This window comes from Platalea leucorodia, assembly GCF_965183815.1.
Source record: "Platalea leucorodia genome assembly, chromosome: 6".
Classification (NCBI taxonomy): Eukaryota; Metazoa; Chordata; class Aves; order Pelecaniformes; family Threskiornithidae; genus Platalea; species Platalea leucorodia.
The window spans coordinates 60,052,359-60,071,447 of record NC_138828.1 but is presented as its reverse complement, the minus strand read 5'-3'; the positions used below and the strand labels follow the sequence as shown (position 1 = coordinate 60,071,447).

The window sequence follows — 19,089 nt, the reverse complement described above, 5'->3', positions numbered from 1 at the left end:
TACTTATATATGTGGTTCCTTTCTGTTCTGGCACTGCTCACATTTAATTTAGTTGTGCAAGATTCAGAACGTATTACTTGTTGATATCTGAGGTTAACGTTCCTTTATATAAACTGCATTAAAAAGTTTCAGTGTATTAGAAACCACGTTACATTCATTTTTAAATTGGTTCTATAATGTAATTACATAGCCTTTGAGGCTGGGTCCTTCAACCTGTAGACTGACAGGCATATTTCTGTATGAATACTGCCTAGTTTTAGGATTTAATTTGTGATCCCCACCACCCTTTCTCTAAAGTTTCCTTGTGTGCCTTTCTTTTGCCTCTAAACCCCATCTAGCTTTATTCCTATGTAGTCCTGTTTGAAAGGAATATTTGATATAAACAGCTGCAAAAGATACCAGTAGTGCAATTTTCTTTTCCTTGGCTCCCTTTCAGGAAAGACTCAATTTTTGTTATGACTGTTTTAAGAGGATGATATTGAATTACATTGGGTTTTTTTCTTATTCATATGTAAAATCCCAAAGGTAAGGTGGTTGTAGTAGGAGGGACATAGAAAAAGTCATTATGTGTGTGTATTTTTCTCATTCCTTGAGATAAATCTCTCTTGCAAGATGTGTATCTTCAAAGCATTACCAAAAAAGCGGTTTTCAGGCTATTAATGATACAGCTGATCTTAATTTTGTGTTGGAAGGTGACTTTTTTTACCTCTGGACTTGCGTCCTCTATTTACCTTTAGTAATTACTCTTCTAAATATTTTTCCTAATAAATAATTAGGCTATTAAAACAGTTCACTGGTGCTTCTGGGTTCTTAAACATCACCAATGGGTGTTTTTATCTACTGTTCTGTGAAGAAATTGCTCCAAACAAAGCAAGCCATCCAAATGTCCCCTTGCTTTCGAAGGTGTCTAGTTTCATACCTGCTGACTTTTGTTGCCATTTTTAATTATAGTGGTGAGTAAGTGGTTGTTTTAAGGATTGCATGTGAATTTAAATGATCAAGTGTTCTAGTCTGTTACACATATTTATGGTGTATTATTTTACAGTACAGACATCAGGAGTATATTAGAGTGCAGGGTGTATCTTTTTTTCTCTTACCTGTACCATGTCTGTGTGTCTGAAAAAAACCCTAAAATATTGACACTATAGTCCAGAAGCAGTTATACCTCCTAGTTAGCTGGCCGCATATGAAGGACATTCCTTTCTTTCTTGCCAATTTTTCTTTATTATCTTAGCCTTGGTTGGCTTCACATAGTATATAGGTACTTCTTTCCAGTTATTTCACCCCAGTGAGTGTGATTTCCTCCAGTACACATAGAAATGCTGTGAAAGCTTCAGTACCTTTTCTGCCTTGTGTGAGATCCATGCTTTTGAACTCCTAGATACTACTTCTGCCTAAAAAGTGTAACTTAATCGTTCTAACAAAATTAAGTAATTAATCAATTTATTCCCGATAGCAGATAAAATAAGCATTTAGTTCACTAGTAGAGACAATAGGTAGGTTTTCTTTTTTACAGAGTTGGAGCTAAAACCTATGAGTAATTGTGAAGTACTCAAAGTGCCTTTTGTCTCATTTTTAACCTCCAGAGACACAAACAGTCATATATTATGTAGCTCTACAAAATGTCTGCTTGAGTGTAATTCTCCAGATGATACTCTATTTTTCTCCTTTGTTATTGTAAGGACAAATGAAGAAGTATGCTTTATTGAAGGAAAGTAACAGTAATCTTGAAGTCTGTATTGGAGACATGCTGAGATGTTCATCTGGGAGTATTATCAGGTGTAAAAATTTGGCGTATATTTCATGTTTGAGTGATTTCTCATAACACTGCTGTGAAGTATTATGTATAACTGGTCTAGTGTCAACAGACTGAATTCTTCAAACTTTTCCTGGTGCTTAAAGCTAGATGAATCTGCAGTTACTCTGAAATTCTTACCAGTGACTTGCCCATGTGGTTTAAGAGGGAATGGCTTATTTGCAGATCTTTTGTACACCAGAACACCAATCATGTAGGCAAAATTTATTGGTTATAGTGTTGTAGTGTTAAAGTAAGGACTCGAGGACCTGCACACCACTGTACTAAGCACAGGCCATATAAATACACAAAGATGATCTTTGTCTCGTTGCAAGTCTAAGTCAGGATGTGGATTGTATGCAGCACTACATATAGAATTACATATGTTCAGCTTGGCAGGCTTGTTTGTAATTTGCTTTGATCTCCAGAAGTGTCGACTGCTTCTGTTATCACAGCAGAAATGATACATTGCTTTAATGAAATAAAACGTAGGACCAACAGTTTGGTATTCAGACTTACAGTGAGTATTAAATTTGATGAAATGCTTTCTCATTCCTGTTCAGTATTCATGAGTCCAGAAAGCTAATGCTCCCACGAAAAAGCAAATTCACAAAACATTCAAAGAACATGTTAAACGTAGGTAGGAATAACAGGCTTTGCTGGAAGAGCCGTATTGCCAGAAGTTTTCTCATGTGAGAAATCAATACTGAACATCTTTGTTTTAAGACTGTCAGCTTTCCAGAAGCATCATTTCATGTATTTAATTGTGCAAGGCTGGGAAAGTATTTTGGCTGTGTTATTAATTAAAAGACCATCTGAAGCTGAAGAAGTCTTACAAAGATGGATTATTAGAGTACAATTAATATAATTAATGTATAAGTAATTTTTACAAAACCAGCAATTTTTTCAGTGAGTTGCTGTTGATTTCTTTCATTTTGTATGACGTTCATAGTGGGCACAACTAATTTATAAGGTTTCTACTAATTGCAATTTTGTACAGCTATGCCTTATTATATATTTAATTCTATAGAAGTAAAAAATTCCAGCATCATCATAGATAAGCTTTGCTTTATAATGCTAAGCACTGTATGTTGACTATCTTTTTCCCTTAAAAAAAATTTCTACTTTTTGCTTCCCGTCCCTGAATAATGTCACTCTGTGAGGGAAAAAAAAAAAAGGTTTCTGCCTTATCTTTTGTTTGACAGAGTTTAGGAGAGTTTATAGCATTACTTCAGTTCCTTGAACAATCCCCACAGGAGCTCAGACACTTACTTCAGAGGCTGTGTGAAAGAATCTCACATATAATAGTAGGAAGTAGTCAAGACAAAGTTGGAGGGCTGAACTTTAGCTTGGATCTTGGCTCATGTTTCAGCACTACTGAATAAAAATCTGTTTACTGTGGCATCCAGTTTTCAGCTTGTGTACTGTCCTCATCTTTGTGACATTTGTATGATTTAGCAGTGGAAAATATAGCTCTGCAAAAGTCACCTGGTTGCATTCTTATTGCGCCAAGACGAATAAAACTGTAACGCACTGTTTAAAAAGGCTTGTTCCTTTGAAAACAAGGTATTTTTTTTCTGTCATTATTTTCCTAGGAAGTTTCTCTTGGCAAAGTGTTCTCTGGGAACTTGCTATGAACTTTATTAAGAATAGCTACCTGTCTGCTGGTGCTGGTAATTTTTTCTTATGCTGTACTGTTGCATAAATTCCAGTATTTTTTTGATGTCATATGATGTCCCAAACAAATTTCAGCATTGTATTAACTTTCAGGAGTTTGTGCTTCTAATTAAGTTCAGCAAATGAGATCTTTTTTTCTTCATGCAGATATGAACCTGAAAATAAAATAACAAGACCCAAATATAGTGTACTGTGTTTCACAGCATTAAAAATAATTAGAGAAGATGGAGAAACACATGGAACTTCAACTGATGTGCATTATTTTTATCACTCTTTCCACTCGTACTTCAGTGTTACTATACTTACTATACTATACTATACTGTTATTATACTTACTATACTATACAGTGTTACTATACCCCAAATTAAATTATCTTCTCATTCTTCCTTTTAATTTCTCACTCTCCGTTTAATTCTTTGTAGCACTTTCTGGGAAGAGCCTGCTCCTATTGTAATATCTAGATTCATAATACATTATAATGTCTGTTCCCTTATTTTGTACTTCTTTTTGCTGCTGGACAAATTCATTTGCCAGCACAATTGTATCCATAAAAAAGTCTTGCTGTGTAAGTTGTGGTACATGTGAAGTAAACAGAAGCAAAATTTCCTAACTGTCTAAAAACAGTAAGTTCTTGGCACTCACATCCCAAAAGCATTTTTGTGAATGTTGATGGAAAGCAAAGTGTCAACATCATAGCAAAATGCTGTGCAAACCATTCTGCCGTGGTTTCTGTGGATCTTCAGTGCTAAATGGTAATTGGCTTCTCTACACCTCCTGTGCCTGCCTGCAGTTCTGATTATCTGAATATTTGACTAAAACAAAACTTAGGGTCTGGTCAGTGGTTTGGAGCAGCACTGTGTACTTTGGCTCATCACATACTATGATATATATTGAATCCCTTCACTAGAACAATAGTATTCTCAAAAAAAAAAAAAAAAAAGTTTGCATCGTTGTATCCTTGTATGCTTGTGTTGTTTGGGGTTTTTTTACCCCCAAGCTTTCTAGACTCTGCCTTTGAATTAATTTTTCATTTAGATTTTCCTGCTTATTTGTTTTGGTGTCATCTGAGCCGGACAGGGCTACCTTATAAAATTACTGTTTAATGAATTTAGCCATATGCTGTACTCACAAACACTTCTAAGTTTCATGAAGAATACAAAAGTAAACTAACAGGTGTTTCTTAACCAGGCTGTTTGTAAACAGAATCTGTGTGGAACAATTAGTCTGTGTGGAAACATTAGTCTGTGTGGAATACGTTGTAGTTAATTCATGGCAGAAGAGGAAAACAGCCATCAATTCAAATTTGGCAGGAAGCATAGAGGAAGCAGCACTGATGGGGAAAAAATGAGATGCGAACCAATAAAAACTAAAACTTTACATTGAAATTCAGCTGTTTTTTTTAGACTGGATTGAAGGTTTTTATTGCTCCCAATTAACCATGCAAATGCTGTCCAGAAAGGATTGCTGTTCTCCCATTTAGAGAAAAACTAGTGAGTCAAGCAGAAAACTGGCATCTCATTTAGTATTTTATTGGTTGAAATTAATGTGCTTGCTATGATGTTGGGTTTGCCTCCAAAACTCTCATACTTTTGATGCTGGAAACTAATCATCGATCTGACAGTAGCATATGTGCTGGAGATGCATTCCACTGCTGCACTTGGGTTCAGCTTGTGTAGCCCAGGCTTCCAAGTTTGAACTTTAACCTGAGGTATGGATGTAAGAGAGGCTGAAATAATAGGACATTAATAAAATACATGAACCATCAAAAAAACCCAAGAGAGGTAAATGACCTCACCTTGTTTATTTGCTTTTGATGGTCTGAGCTGTGTTTAGCTATAAAGTGCACCCTCAGAGAAGCATGAGTTCAGCCAGCTCCTAGTAGTCTTCATGTTCGTCATCCCACTCTGGCCCATGAGCTGTCCTTGACATCCCTGAGCAGTCCCTTCTGTCCTCAGCTACCCGCTGGAGTGGTGTGTTTATGATGGCTGGAGGTGAAACCTGAAGTGAGTGACACCTTGTTTGCTTCTGAATTGGCCATTATTGATCCCTCGCAGGTTTCCGTGTGCTTCCTGCACCGCTGGCCCCAGCCAGCGCTCGGCCAGGGCTTCTGCAGACCAGCCTCATTGCTGGCCTTAAAGTCCCTTCTTCTGGATGCTTCCTTGGCTGCAGTGCTTACAGTGCACTCAATAAGCTAACCTGTTTGTTGGCTGGGACCACTACTCGTCATGCTAAGGATACCGTCCCTTTCTGCCAGTGCCCAGGAGTTTGTCCCTTGTTACAAGCTGAAGTCTCTCATTTAGCACCCAGAGCGCCCTGAACAGTTTCCTTATTGGGTCAGGGTGGCACCAGCCAAGATGGGTAAAGGTTTGTAGGACACACGTGAAGGACGGCTGTGAAGCACAGCTGCTGTGGACAGATGCAAATTTTGTCATGTTGTTGAGGCCCGTTCCCGAACTAGACTGGTTAGGATTCAAAGGTGCAGCAGTTTCAGTCAGCTTAAGCTGTGCCCTGAGCATGCTGCGCTCTGCCGCTGAGAACGTCATGACTTGGTTTGGCCAAATGCTAATAATATGTGTAAGCTCTTTGTGGCAAGGATCATCTGCTCGTCTGTTTTTGTCTAACACCTCACCCCATGAGTCCTGCTCCGTGGCCAGGACTCCTAGACAGTATGTTAATACAAATAATAAATAACACTTACAAAAATATCGCAGGCATTCCTGTGTCATTCACAGTCTGTTTTTAGACTGCTCTCCCAAGTTGAGTCTTCAACCATGGCTTTAATCAATAGGTTTGTAATTAGCTTTATTCACACTGAATAATTTAAAATGTTAATATGCAAATTCAGAGGTAAGGAAAACCTTTTCTCAGTTAAAACCCAGAGAGGATGGTCACTGCAGAGGATCTCCTTTTTGAATTTTTTTTTTGTTTTGTTTTACACAGAGACCGTTTTATTGCCCAGCCTTGAGAAGGGAAAGCCAACTACCACACTTTAGAAAGAAGTGCTTCCTTAAAAGCAAAGAGTCTACCTGCTTTGGGGCTGTCAAGTGATTTCACAAAGATGTTATTTATAAAACTATATAGGTAAAGGCTTAGTGTAATGATTGTTTTCTTTTTTGGACATAGGAGGTTTAATAAAGTGAAGGATTCCAGGGATAACATTTGAAAATGGCAAAAAGAAAAACATTGCTGCTGCTGAAGGCCTAATGCTAGGCAGCTGAAATGTGAACTTGCCCTTATCATAGCATTAACCTTTACTATAAATGACAGTCTTTCCTCGGGTTGGGGAGGGCAGCTGGCTTCCAGGAGGAGCTCATTTTGTACCCGTGCAAAATGCAGGTTGCCCACTGGATTAATTTTTGGATTTGTTTTCAGATCTTAAAAGTGTCCTTCTACAAGTTCAGCCATGACTTGCATTATGTTGATTTACTGACTCTGGTTGAGTGAGTATTTCAGAAATGGCAAGCTTTTGAAGAACAATCTCTAAGTATCTGTAAGTATCAGAAAAAATGATAGTTTAACAAATAAAATGCCATTCACTATGTAGCTTAGGGCTGCACTACATGAAGCAAAGAATCCAGTGCCTTCCTCAAGCTGTTGTCTTAGAAACGAAAGCCTCCTGAGCAGAATGACTTAAACTCTTCAGGACAAAGCCCCCTGCTGAAGCTTATGACTTCTCTTAATAGCTGGGCAAATGCCATGTGCTCTGGAGGTGTGTACCATCTTCAGGAGTTTTCAGTGGAGGGGTTGGATGCCCTGAGCCTGCAAATGTGTCGCCTGTGCCCTGTGTTAGAGATAGATCCGGGCACCTGCAATCTTTGGGTAACTTCTGTTGCAAAATCGATTAGTTTGCCAAGCAGGATACAAAAAGAAGCACTGAGCTGGTGTGCTGCATGTGTACAGGACAGCTACATAAAATAAGCAAAGCTGCAACTATGCATGTCTTGAGGCTAAAAGAAGCATCAGCTTTTGTCCTTAACAAGAAAAACTAGACCTGAGGCTATGGTTACTTTCAGCTGTTCTAAAGTTGACTTTCCTACACCCTCTGCTATGCCAGCACTGGCACTCCTATGGCCATTAGCTGGAGTGGGCAACTGATCTGGCTGAAAAATACCCTTTTCCTTCACCTTATAGCGTGCAGCTGCACGGGCAGAAGGGAAGGAACAGGCTTGCTGTGTTGGCGGACGGAGGTGTCATTCAATCAGTTTAAAGTAGTTGCAAAGCTTCAGCTCGGGAGTTTAAACTTAGATGCAATCCTTAAGTTATTGGCCAAAATCAAAGGACACAGGGACCTGGGAAAGTCTCATACCGAAATCCCCATTTTAAAGGTTGTCTGTGTTTAAAACTATACTTAGTAGCACTCTCACTCCCTAATTCTGGAAAGCCTTTCACAGGTTGGAGTCTGTAGGTCTGCACTATAAATACCATCTCTAATCCTCAACTGTCTTTTTCAGTGACATGTAGCCTCTACTGTAGGGAACAGCTAGATGCCAGTATTTATTTGAGAGTGAGAGCTAAATTCAGTGTAAATGGGGTTGACTGGAGTAAGAATATTTGCTGTATTTGCTGCTACCCTGCATTCTCACAGCATCCGAGAAGCAATTGCTGCTGCCCATAAAATCCACGTGATACGGTCTGGAGAATGTTAATAGCCGGATAACAGTAGCACTGGAGATGTGAAAGGGGAGGGTACCTTCCCAAGAGCTCTTAACCTGACCAGTCCCCGGGAGGCGAGTGGGAACAAAAGTTGCCGCGGTGTGGTCAGACAGACAGATCTGCCACCTCAAAATGGGCCAGGGAGGCTCAAGCTTCCTATTACCTCCTCCTCTTGTGAAAAGGGGGCAAGCGTGAGTTAGCAACGGTCTGTTGTGACCTTAGGCTGAAGATGGTGGCCGAAGAATGCTGTCTCTAATCCCCTTCTTGGCTGCAAATCAACTCAGTGAAGTCTGTTGCAGTTTACATCTGCTAGCAACTGTTCGTACTGTTTCTATGCTAAAAACCTTTCCGGGCGCTGTAAGTGGATTTCTGTCAGATGATGTGCATGTCACTAGCAGGAGCCTACGTGCTGAATGCAGATGATGGAACGTGTCTCACTCCAAAGATCCCATTGCAGTTGTTTCCCTGGCTTAAAGCAAACAAGCAAAAAGGTGAACTAGTGGAAAGCTAGTGCGTTAAAGATCTGTGTGCAGTGACTTCTTTGGTTTTAGAGCCCAGTAAAATTCTGCAGTCTGGTGCTGTGGTCAAGAGTTCATAGAGGCTGAAATATCTGACACTGAAGTCTCCTTGCCTTCTGCATTCCTCAGTGCTCCTGGATGAAAGCCACTCGCTTCCTGCTTGGCACGGTACTTCCCAATTGTAATGTGCTTCCTCTTAAATGTCCAGAGGTCTAATGATACTATTGTAAACCTGTTAAAATTAATGCTGCAGAGGAAGCAGCTTAGTTAATTGCTTGTGCAAAAATACGGTGGTAGGCTGAACTATCTGACTGAGGGACATCAAAGCCATTAACTATTAACCTTTTAAAAGCTGAATAGCCTTGTGATACTACATGGAAATCTGTCCCACAGCTTAGTATTACACATTCGTTTCTGGATAGGCAATATAACTAGCAGTCTAGAAAATTAACACTGCGGTACAGAGATAATCGTCAGCTATTTGAAGTGGTGTCCTTCTGTTAAAGTCCTTTCTATTGCCACTTCTTTGTTTGCTTCTGCCTCCTCATCTTCATGCGGGAAGCACTGTTACTCAGATAGAGAATGTCTCTTTCTGTTTGGGGCAATAGTGTGTGCTGATTTATTACTGTGAAACGTGTGAAAGTCTTTTCAGACTTTTCAAGAGACAGTATTGAACTTGCTAAATGTGTGCATGCATCCAAGTGTGGACTGAGTTCAGCTCAGCTTTTTTCAGTCCATTCTGTATGCTCCTTCATCACCTCAGCTTTTCTCTTTGAATTGTACTAGTTCTCATGCACAATTTAGAATCAAGCTTGTGTTTCCCCATGAGGCTGATGGTAAACATTATGCTTTTCCCCCCTTTTCCTTTATAGTCGTAATGTTGGTATTACTTGCTCTCCTTTTACTGCAAGAGCTAGAGAGATGTTACTCGGCGTGTTGCAGAATTGTATGGGTGTGTTGGGAGGCATGTTGGACTGAGTGCCAGATGGGAGTCTCGTCCTTGCACCTGTTGTGGGGCAACAAACTTCAGGCCTTAAACTGATAGCCCGGGCTGCTGGTGCTCTCCTAGCTTCTTGCCTTTTATAACTCTTGGGGCGGTTGGGTGCTGTGCAGCTTGGCTGCACAGCCAACAAATCCCATGGGTGTTTCCAAGCATTCCTGGATGTTTCTAATACCTTCTCTTAATGAAAGCTGCCTTGTCACTGTTGTCCTTTGAATACCATTTCTAGTTTGGTTGGAAGGAGGCTTGCTGTTTTTTCCAAAACCAATCCTATCTTTACCACGCCTGCCTAGCAACAGCATTAGGGATCTTAGCGCTAATGCCTGGTGTTGGCTGAATGCATGAGTTGCCAGTAGGTCTTTGCATCCTCATCTTTCGATTCAAGCTCCGATCATGCAGTCATAGAGGTTCCTGTGAAGCTGCTTGGTGAGCGCCTTCAGGGAGAAGCTGCAGGCCTGATTGCCCGGTGACGGGCACAACGAGATGGAGCCCAGCAGCCACAACTGTAAAAGCTCAAGTGTCAATGGGACGTATACTTAACCATGTAAGCAGCAGTGAGTCTTTGGCTGACTATGGGGGGAATCCAAGGTCATTTTGTCAACTAGGGAGGGCTGAACTGTGAAGCAGCTCTGTTCCCTTGGCCAGCAGTGCGTGGATCAGGAATGCTGGTCAGTGGTTTTTGGTTTTAACCTTCCTGTCCTTCCCACCTCCTGTCTCCTCCTGCCCCGCAGCCCACGGGGCTCTTGAGCCTGGTTTTCAGTCCAAAGCTGACAGGCCTGCTAAGGCCTGATAAGAAGTGTGACGTTTATGTATTAATTTCTGGAGTTACAGGGATCAGCCACAACGTATTAGCACCGCTGTACAGTATATCTCCTGTTATTTAAAAGGGAGGATGGTGAATAGGTTCAGTTATTTGAGGTTTCAAGTAATCCAGGGCAATTTTCAGTGTAATTAATACATGTCAGGAATTTGACCCTTGTTGGGATAACAAGAAGTTCTGGATAACTGAGGTGATACTGTAAACAAGTCGTGAAAGTTGTGCCAGAAAACTGTCTGCACAGGTCAGTAGCACAAGCTAATAAAATCTCTCAACTTCTGATCTAGAAGAATAATTTATACAGCTTTTACTTGACATATGCAGAAGTAGAAAAAACCCTTTCTTTTGTACAATTCTCGGATGTTTTCTTTCATTAAGTTTCTCCTGTTACCACTAAAGAGGTCAGACAGTAGTTGCTTCTTAAACCATAACAACTGCTTGAAAAGCATAACTTGAAATGTCCTGAGTGCGGCATGCATCGAACACAGACACCCTGTTTTGCTGTGCTGTTTATTTTCAAAGAAAATACAAGCAAATTAAAAAAAGAAAATCAAAAACTACTGCTACAGGCTTGATACTATGTATTGGAAACAGTGTATATTCTGACATTTCAAAAAACAAACTATGAACAAATGCAGGAATTGCATCAGTCATTGGCAAAACTAGTTGCAAACTGGTAAATCAAATGGAATGGTCCTCAGAAAGCACTGTCAGAGCTTTTATAAAAGCCTATAAAGAGGCAAAGAGAAGTAAGTAATAAATAAATATATGTTGTGCACCAAAAGAACACATAAAATTTGTTACTAAAGTCAATGTTTAGTAACAGACTTATGTAAAAAAGAAACATGACAAAGTTTGTCATAGGAGCCTGGGTTTGGTTTTGTCCTGGGTTGTTTGAGAAAACAGAGCCAGGCTAGCTTGATCTTCCTTCTTAGTGTGCACACCTGTATTTTATTTTCACAGTGCTGAATGGTGGCTGGGTGGAATCTGATATGTCAGTGGACTAGGATTTTAGACAAGGAAGAAGCAAGATAATTACATGCTCTCAGAGAAGTGTTTCAGTCAAACAAAAATTTGAGTAAGCAAGGCATTACCTGAATTATATTAGAGTGGGCGATACTTTATCTTCAGCAATATCACACCAGTTGTTACTTGTTCTTTCATTCTGTCTAAAACAACCAAAAGAGCAAAAGTCAATCCAATATTATGATTAGTTTGAAGGGAGTTTAGGAGCTGTATCTTCAGATATGCTTGGCCTCGATTTCTGAGCGTCTCAGATCTTTGAATGATACAGTCAGCAATGATCAAAATCCGTTTTCCTGCAAAGTATCAAGCTTACTGGTATGAGTCTCTGCCTTCAGAAGTTAGTAATTAAGAAACAACACTTAGATGCGGTTAGAAAGGAAACAGAGAAACAGGTTACTTGTCAGCACAGTGTTATCAACAAACCTGGGATCTAACTGCCGTTGGCTCTTTGTAGGCATAACTGTAATGCAGAATTTTGGGGGGGATAATGGAGTAGTTTAGTGAAATTTAGAGGAGGCTACTCATAAGCATGAGGACTGTGCATGAGAAAATACAAAATCCAAAATCTGCCTAGAGTCAGCACCTACAGTATTAGCCTAAGTTGGCTAGTTCCCAGGGGTGTTTGAGACCTTAAATGCTCTTTAGTCCTTACCCTCTGGTTGATCAGAGATTAATCACTTGCTTTTTTAAATACTGTTACCCAATCTCTTGAGCCACCCAATCCTGATTAAAATTTACTTTCTAAAATATGATCTTAGAGAACTGAAACTCCTTGGATTCCAGACTTCTACATATTTTTTTTTTAAGAACTGTGAGTTCTTGGTGTTCTCGTAGTACTTGCATCAAAAATTCTTGCAGTTAGTTTATCTTCCCAAGAGTAGTTCACCTTGCTTAGTCTATTTTTTTTTTTGACTGAAATTTGATGGGCAACATTAGAAATCCAGCACTTAAGCCTGCGTACAATAAGCAAATTGCAGACCAAGAACTTCAAAGATTGTGGTCAGTATTCTCCATCACAGATTCCAGAAGATCTGTTCTCTTTGTATAACAGTATACAAATATTCTTGTCCTTTATAACTTTACAATACAAGTTGGAGGAATAAAAGTGCCAAACTGAGGTTAGGAAGTGGGTGGGAAGTAAATAAGAGGAAAAACAGTCAACTGCTCTATTCAGGATAATGGAAGGTGGAGTTTGGGATATGCCAGAGAATGGAAAACCCTGGATAACCTCCATGTGGTGGGTGTGGGCAACTCACTGAACAGTGGGCTTGGGTTCGGCAGCAGCCATTTATCACCCTGGCTCAGCACAGGCACAGGACAGCTCTTGCAGGAGAACCGCTTGACGCCAGCGCCTTTCCCATTTGGGGGCAAGTGGCTCAAAGGCATGAGATCAGCTTAGCAGTGCAGCATAGCACACTTAGGGATTTCCAGGTGGCCAAAACTCGGCACTGGTGAGGCCGCACCTCGAGTACTGTTTTGGGCCCCTCACTGCAAGAAGGACATGGATGTGCTGGAGCGTGTCCAGAGAAGGGCAATGAAGCTGGTGAAGGGTCTAGAGAACAAGTCTTAGGAGGAGCGGCTGAGGGAGCTGGGGTTGTTTAGCCTGGAGAAGAGGAGGCTGAGGGGAAACCTTATCGCTCTCTACAACTGCCTGAAAGGAGGTTGTAGCGAGGTGGAGGTTGGTTCCTTCTCCCTAGTGACAAGGGATAGGACGAGAGGCCTCAAGCTGCGCCAGGGGAGGTTTAGGTTGGATATTAAGAAAAACTTCTTCACTGAAAGGGTGGTCAGGCATTGGAACAGGCTGCCCAGGGAAGTGGTTGAGTCTTCATCCCTGGAGGTATTTAAAAGACAGGTAGATGTGGTGCTTAAGGACATGGTTTAGTGGTGGACTTGGCAGTGCTAGGTTAACGGTTGGACTCGATGATCTTAAGGGTCCTTTCCAACCTTAATAATTCTATGATTCTATGAAAAAGCCCCACAAAGTGGGCGCTGCTCATGTGCTAGCTGACGCTCCAGGCTCTGCGCAGTCATACGCAGAGCATGCGGCACGCTGAAGCCCCTGTGCAGCTCTGGGCTGGCTGTCATGTGCATGCACAGGCACAAAGAACGTGTGTGCCCAGGGCCTGGTACCTCCTGGGTGGCTGGGCTCCCTGTGCTGCAGTTTGGGCAGTGTTCCCGCATCACCTAAGGAGGTTGCATCGCTCTGTAGCCCCTGTATTTGGATGGGGCTACATCGGCTGACCTTATAAACCGCAGGTAGCTCTTAGTAGGGTCTCCAGATTTAAGGGGTGATTAGCTTCAGCACAGTGCTGAGCCTCAGCTGGGTCCATGCATTCAAGCAAAGGCAGTATGGCATCTGATGAATATTCTCCAGTCGCTAGGAAGGGCAGTGTAGAGGTGCTTGCCAAAGCCAGTAAGTCCCGCTGGCCTTGAGCTGATTTTGGGTAGCCATGTGTAACATTTGCGTTCTCCAGAAATCTGTGTCTGCGGGAGTGGTTTGGAGACATGTGAGCTGGCTGGGGACTGGGGCTCTGCAGTGATTTGAATCAGCTAAATTGCTGGCGGCTTCTTGTTGGCTCTGGAGCTAGTACAGCTGCTTTTATGGCCCGTGAAGTCTGGCCTAATAATCTTGCTGGACTCTGCTGGTTCTGTTGTGTAGATACACCTCTCTGATCAACCAGCTGAACTTTGAGTCCCTCTGTTGAGGAAAGGAAAAAATCATATTTGCTTTAAATTTACCCTTTTCCTTTATACACTCTGATCGGCTAAGTTTTACTCTCATCAGCTAATGTGGCTTTAAATTGCAAAGGTTTTCAGAAGTAGCAGGTGAGGATTTGGAAGCTTGTTGTTTGAGGGTGCAGGAACATCTCTGCTAGCTTTACCTGTGACTGTTCTGAGCAGGAACCACCAGTTGGCTATTCTGCATAATCCATCTAGGTTTGCAGCTACCATAGCTTCATGAATAATTGTGCCAGTTGCTGAATTACATCTGGGGAATGATTTACTGATGGTTGAAAAGGGACGGAAAAGAAATCACTGCCAGACTGTTGGGTAGCTCATCTTGCTGTGAATATTTACCATAAAAAAAAAACAAAACTGGAGATATTCAAGATGACTGACAGTTATGGCCATGCTACCTAGACACCAAATTTATGTTTTCAAATCTGAGAAACAAACAACAGATACATGGATTGGGTGTTGTGGTATTTAGTAATTTAGGCAGTTACACTATATATGGTCAAAGTTAAGAATGGGCGCTGATTTTATTTAGCACAGATAGTTTGGTTGTCTGTAAAATGCACTTGCATCAAATTGAAAATTATTGATCTTTTCTACCCCTTCCTTTTCCTCACTGAAATCATTCTAGACATCTAAATGTGAAAGCTTTCTATTTATTTTTTTTTTACTGGAAGTAAAAACAGTAATGTAGATTTTCCAAGTGGAACATACTGGAACTTAATTCAGTACAAAGAGCCAATTAAAAAAAATAGTGTTTTTTGGACAGCTTCTTTGAGAAGTATTTGCAAGGAAACCCCAACCTGTACATTAAAGAAGTCCGGTACGTTTTATGTAATGTTGGCATGAAAATGCAAAGCGGGGGGGGGGGGGGGGGGATGTATGTCAGGTATCATGTAACAGCAGCAAAGAGATTTCTGATGTTTATCAGTCCTTGAACACCACAGATTATTAAAACATATTCCTTGGCAATAAAGAGTAGATGTTTAATTTGAAAGGAGAAATGGAATTCGTTGCTTTTTTTGCTGAGGTCACGAACTGAGCAGGAATGAGTCCTCCTTGGCGGTTTCTCTATTTTGCTGTTTGCCTTGGGGAACAGAGATTTGGTTTGATTTTAACAGCTACTGCCAGGCCCCCGGCCCCCACAGGCAGCTTTCTTGCATCTTTTGAGGCCCACCTACAGCAGTTGTACTTGGACATTGGGACGCAGAGGCCCTCCAGCAGCTCCGGCTCCATACTATCCTGATCCTTGCATAGCGGATTGCCGTCTTTGCTGAGAGAAGTCCGAGTATTGGCCAACTCTTACTATTTTTTGGCTTTAAATGGAAGATAGCTTTGCGTAATATACCAAGCAAAAGAGAACATACAACATAGAAGAAAGGGGCAAGAAAGTAAAGTCGTGTTAATAGTGAGTAGCTGCTGCAATTAGAAGCGTTATGAGGCTGCCAGGCGGTGGTCACACATTCACTTTCAGAGGTTTCATGTCAAATTGCTTTTAATTTTAGGTACCAATTTCTTTTGTACCTTTACATTTTCAAACCTTAAAAATAAACTCTACAAAATTTCAGCTGTTCTATGGCCCTGGATGTTCAAAGTTTTGCACTTAGCTAGTTCAATACAGCTGGATGCAGCAAAACTCCAAATGAGATTCATCATGCACATATTTTCATAAAAATCCTGTATTTTCTGGGATTATACAACTTCAATGAAATCTGCTTCTGTGCCTGAGTAGGAAGACAGCTGATAAATGACCAGGGGAAGGTAAGAATTGAGGCTATAACTTCAGTAAAGCTTTTTGTCTCTGATTAATTAGGTTCTTGTGTATCAGAAAAGCATCGTGTGTAAATCTCACTATTGCTCATTTCCAGTTACCTTCTTTTGTCCTTGCCCTTTGCTTTGGATGTAGTGAGAGAGGAAAACTAGAAACAGTCTGTAGTGATCACGGGTTGAGAAGTGTTTTTTCAGATAGTCATCTCTGAATGTGCATGCAGGTGCACTGGTTATGCTTTAAGTTACCTGTACTGGTTTATAATAGAAAATGCTGGTCAGGTAATCAGTTATCCTCAGACACACCTTTTCAGGTGGAGAGGCTCATGATGCACAGGATTTTTCCTGATGTTCTTCTCTGCTAGCCCCACTCCACCCCAAGGGTCCTGTGCCAAGTTGCATCTGACAGTTCCCTGAAGCCTGGTCCCTTGAATAGTCAACACTGCTCTTCCTGGAAAACAAAGTTATTTCCTCTACAGTCGAGTCAAAATATAGAAAGCAGGCATTGGGTAACAGTGCCCTGCAATATCAAATGTGATCAAAGGGATCCCATGAAGCTTTGAATCTGTGGGCAGAGAAGGAAGGCAGGGTATGTGAAAAAAAGGTAGTATCTTTTAGTAGACCTGCTAATGTAATTAAGGAAAACATGGAATAAATTTTAGCACATAGATCTGCTATGCATAGGCAATATTCTTTACCACCATAGTACAATATCTTAGCAGGAACACATAAATAGCTTTTTAAAAGCATCTATTGTGCCATGGCTTAACACACGATTGCCCTGACAGTAGTCAGGAAAGGCAAAGGTTTCTTCAGCAGTGTTTGGTTGTAGTTGATGGCTGTAAGTAACACGTAAAGGGCTTATCTGTGTTGGGGCTTAAGCTATTTGCAGTGTTCCTTTGGATTCCCCCAGGGCTGTACTTTTTCGCTATATCACTCAGGAGGTAATTCAACTTTATTCATCTATGAATCTCCTCTTTTTTTTTTTTTCTTTTTTAAATGCAGGGTGATAAGCTTTAACAGTACGTCTAGTGAAAAAAATGTACTTTCCCATATATAATGCTCAGGTTAGTTTCTTTGATGGTCCCGTTGCTTGAACGCCCCTGACTTATAGCCTAGTTTTGTTCTCACAATATCTGCTGTAGTAGTTCTTATAATCTTGTAATTCTAGATTTAAAGTTTATGTATTTATTTTTTTTTTTACTTTAAGCAGTTTGTTTGGGATAGCTGCCTTTTGAGATCTTCTAAATCCAGTCAGATTGTGTACTTTCCGTAACGCTTTATCGTGTCCTGGTAATTACACACAAATAAACCAAACTTAGAAAACAGCATGTTCTCCTTAGTTGTGAATTTCTTGCCCGTTTTTATATTTTGCTGTAGAGCTCAGTTGTGGGGGCAGCAGCCACGGGGATGGGCTGAGAACGGAGAGTGTCCGGTTTCCCCAAGACGATGTCCTGAGGGAAGTGGTGTAGCACTAGCCGTGGTTTCAGGGTTCCTTGAAATCTGTGTTTAGGTTAGTGATACTCCCAGCACTCATAATGTGAGTGCAAATAAAGGTCAAATCGGTCTTCATGACCTTTTTTCCCCTCTTTCAGATAGCTCAACTATTGCCAGGAGGATGGGTGTCGTGGTTTAACCCCAGCCAGCAACTAAGCACCACGCAGCCGCTCGCTCACTCCCCACCAGTGGGATGGGGGAGAGAATCAGAAGGGTTCCCCAGCAGAGCAGGGGAAGCTGAGAAGTCCTTGACCAGTGTGAGCGCCACAGCACCTATTCAGAGACAGCTTAGCACTACTTAGCAAGAACCAAAGCATCCGTGTATCATCGACATTGTTCTCATCCTAAACCCAAAACACAGCCCCATACCGGCTACCAAGATGAAAATTAACTCTATCCCAGCTGAAACCAGGACAATGGGTAAGAAGGGGTAGATGCCACAGATTCTGAGCTCCAGTTGCACTGAGAACATTGCTGTTGCGATGTTTCTTTCCGTCTTGTCTTTTTTGTAGCTCTTTCCCCAACCTGTTCTGCGGTAAGTTTTGTACAGACCCACTTCATAGCCCAACCAACAAGGCAGAGCAAGGTAAATAACAGTCTTTTCCATCACAGGAGAAGAAACCATGCTTTGGTTTTTTGATGGTGCCTCTCCTGTCCTTGTGTTTATACCCATCTGACTCTGGATTTGCAAGGTGAATTCCCAGCAGCTTCTAGGAGTACTTGTATAGTAAAGTAAAAGTAAAGTAAAAGTAAAGTACTCACATACTCATGTATGTGAGCTTGTTTTTAACCCTGCTTTTGGTGAGCTTTATTCATCAAAAATATGAAAAGTGGGTAACAGAAGAAGTCGTGAAGCTGAGGCCCCAACCTCCACAAGCCAAGTGCTGTCATCTGATGCTAAAAAGCTGCAGAGAAGGGATGGAAATGTTGTCCTCTTCCTTGGCCATAGCATGGCTGTTACCATAGAATATGGCATCAGATAGGCACCCCCTCTCCAAGATTGGGTGAAATCTGACATCTGGCTGACATCTGGCTGTGATTTCATCAGCATCGGAGCCAGTGAATAGCCTGGAAATGCTTTGGGCTTTTTTCCCTGCCTGCCTATGTTCTGTCTTCATTGCTGTAAACAAAGCCATCTTACTCAGGGTGTATCTCGGGTTTGGCAAACGGGAGGGAGTGCGCATCATCTGATTGCTCTCTCCCCCAAAGACAAGGATGTTGACTGAGCCCCCATTTGTTTAAATCTTTTATTTGTGCCTTCAGGGATAATGACCTGATGCAGCAAGGAGAAATATCAGGACCTCCTTAACTAGTGAAGTCATAGGGTCAGCCTTGTGCTCATGCTGTGTGCACCCCTCCCTCCCCCCCGTGGTTTGCTTTGCCTGTTGAGTTGAAGGCTGCTCTTGCTCATATCCTTTCGTATGGTCCCCTCCCATTATTTTCTTCTCTCGTTCCCTGTTCTCCTTTCCTGTCCACAGTGTCTTTTCCCTCCTTTTACATCATAGCATGCTGCAGGGATTTTAAGCTCATTTTTAAAATTTGCAGAAATAAGATAAATCATCCATTCTGTACCCAGCGTGAAATTTTCACTACCTGCCCAGG

General features: G+C 41.3%; 1 protein-coding gene across 1 annotated transcript in view; it reads left to right on the top strand.

Moving 5' to 3' along the window:
• LIMCH1 (LIM and calponin homology domains 1) overlaps positions 1-19,089 on the top strand; it is a gene marked incomplete at its 5' end in the record, with an annotated part of 185,854 nt that overhangs the window by 83,257 nt on the left and 83,508 nt on the right. The gene's annotated exons all lie outside the window — the stretch shown is intronic.